Raw genomic sequence first — 2,500 nt, forward strand, 5'->3', positions numbered from 1 at the left:
ACCGGACTCTACCGGAACGGACCGCACCGGACCGGACTGTTCTGGAGCGGACCGGTCCGGACGTGACCGGACCGGACTGGACTGTTCCGTTCCGCACCGGACCGGACTGGCGGGGCTCGGGACGGACCCGGTGTCCGGCCGCGCTCGCCGGAGGATAGACCCGGCCTCCTCACGGGAGACCGAGGCCGAGTGGCGGGGGAAAGGGGTAGACCCTTCGCGGGGCTCGGGTAGACGTCACGTCGGAGCGCGGCGCGGATGGGGCCGTCTACCAAGGCGCTCGGGACCCGGAAACGTGACCGGACCGGAAGGGACCCGACCGGACCGGACCGGACACTTCCGGACCGGGCCGGACCGGATTGGGCCGGACCGGACTGGACTATTCCGGACCGGACCGGACCGGGCTGTTCCGGTCCGGAGCGGAGCGGACTGGGCTGGACTGGAGTGGCGGGGCTCGGACGGCCCCGCTGTCCGGCCGCGCTCGCGAGAGGGTAGACTCGGCCTCCTCACCGGAGGGGGGGGGGGGGGACCGCGGTTGGGGGGGGGAGGGGGGGGCGGGCTGCGCGGCGCCAGGGCGGGAGGGCTGAGCGTCCCAGCCGCTTCGTACGCGGTCCCCCCCGGGCACGTTATCGAGGTTGAAGGGCATGCGATACGGTGGTCGCCCCGTCCCTCTTCTCCCGACCGCAGGGTTCGGCGCTGACGCGTTCTTTCTCTCTGCTGTCTGCTGAGGAGCAGCGACAGAAGCCGAGGGAACGGCAGGAAGCCGGAGCCGGGGGAGGTTGAGGTCGGACGGTGGGTGGGAAAAGGTGGTTCGCCCGGAGGGCGGCAGAGCTGCGCCACGGGCCCCGGCAGCGAGGCGGTCACGGCCCCGCGCCCGTCCCCTTCTTCAGGAAGCGACCGGATGACGGAGGCCGGGAACGGCGGGGCGCTTTGTCCCACGCAGGGGCAGGAGCTGGACGTGACGACCCTCTCGTGGGTGCGGGACGGTGCCCGCGATTCTACGATTCTAGCTTTTGAACCCTCCCGATCCGTGCAGACGCTCTACGAGTCTGCGTCTGGAGCTTTGGGGGTTGCGCGTGTGGGGTGTGGGGTTGGTGGGGTTTTTCTTTCGGCTCGTTTTGGGGTTTGGCTTGGTGGCTTTTTTCCGGCGGGAGGCGGTGGGGTCGGCGTGGTGTCGTCGTGTCCCCCCCCCCCGCCAAGGCCGCCGCCGCCGCCATCGTTTCAATTTCTTTTAGCTTTTAAGTTTTTTCGTAAAAGATACCGAGGCGCTTATCTGCCCCCCACTGCCCCCCCCCTCCCCCCCCCGCGCCGGACGGAGGCGTGCTCAACCGCACAGACACACAGACACACAGACACACAGACACACACAGACACAGACACAGACACAGACACAGACACAGACACACACACACACACACACACACACACACACACACACACACACACACACACACACACACACACAGCCGCCCCTGCCCCCTAGACAGACCCGGAGGAGCGCGGTGTCTCCCGCCCTCGCCCTGGCGCCCACCCTCGGCCTCCCCCCGCCCCGCCCCACCCCAGCCGCGCGGCCGTTTCTGCTCCGTCTGGGCCGCGGGAAGCGGCGCAGGGGGTCGGCAACCGCGCGGACCGCGCATGCGCGCTCGCCCCGCTGCCTGGCAACCGGCCCCCTGCCCCCCGCTGGGCGTGGGCGGCGGCTGGCGGCGCGCCCAACGGTCAGTCCGTCAGCCAGCCGGCCGGCCAGCCAGTCAGTCGCGGCGGCGGGAGCAGGGGGCCTGGCGCAGCACGAGCGGCCGAGGGCGTCCTGCCGACGGCCGAGGAGCCCCGCGCGCGGGTAGGCGGGCAGGCAGGCAGGCAGGCAGGCCGGGGAGGGCGGGGGGGGGGCGGGGGACGGGGACGCGGTGCCTCTTCTCGGAGAAGAGAAGCCCCAGCTCCCCGGGCGGAGGCAAACCCGCTGGCGAAAGGCGGCGGCGGGGGCGGGCGGGGAGGGCGAGGGCGCGACCTGACCCGCGGCGCGCAGCGCTTCGGGTCGGTATCTTTTTCAGCCCGCGGCCGGGGCGGGGAGCGGGGCGAGGGAGCGAGCGAGCGAGCAACGCGGGAGGCGGGAGCACGGGCAGGTGAGGGGGTAGGGCTGCGACAGCGGGGCTTGGAAACCGCAGGCCGCCGTGACGCCCGTGTGCCGACCGGGCACGGAGCCGGCAGGGACGCCCCGGCTTCCCGCGGGGAGGCAAACTCGCTGGCGAAAGGCCGGGTCCGGGCGGGGCGGCGGAGGACGAGGGGGCGGGGGTGGCCGGGCTCGCCGCGGCGGGGTGGGGAGGGCAGTCAGGCGGTTGTTGGGGCCGGGGAAGGCCGCCAACTGTGCTCGGTCCGTGGCCCACCGGCGGGGGGGGGGGGGTGGGTGTGTGGGTGGGTGGTGTGTGTGTGTGTGTGTGTGGAAGTCGGTCAAACAGAGCGAAAGCGCAAATTTAAAACAAACGGGAAAAAAAAACCACGGGGGGGAAAA

The sequence above is a fragment of the Caloenas nicobarica genome, chromosome 25 (assembly GCF_036013445.1).
Source record: "Caloenas nicobarica isolate bCalNic1 chromosome 25, bCalNic1.hap1, whole genome shotgun sequence".
Classification (NCBI taxonomy): Eukaryota; Metazoa; Chordata; class Aves; order Columbiformes; family Columbidae; genus Caloenas; species Caloenas nicobarica.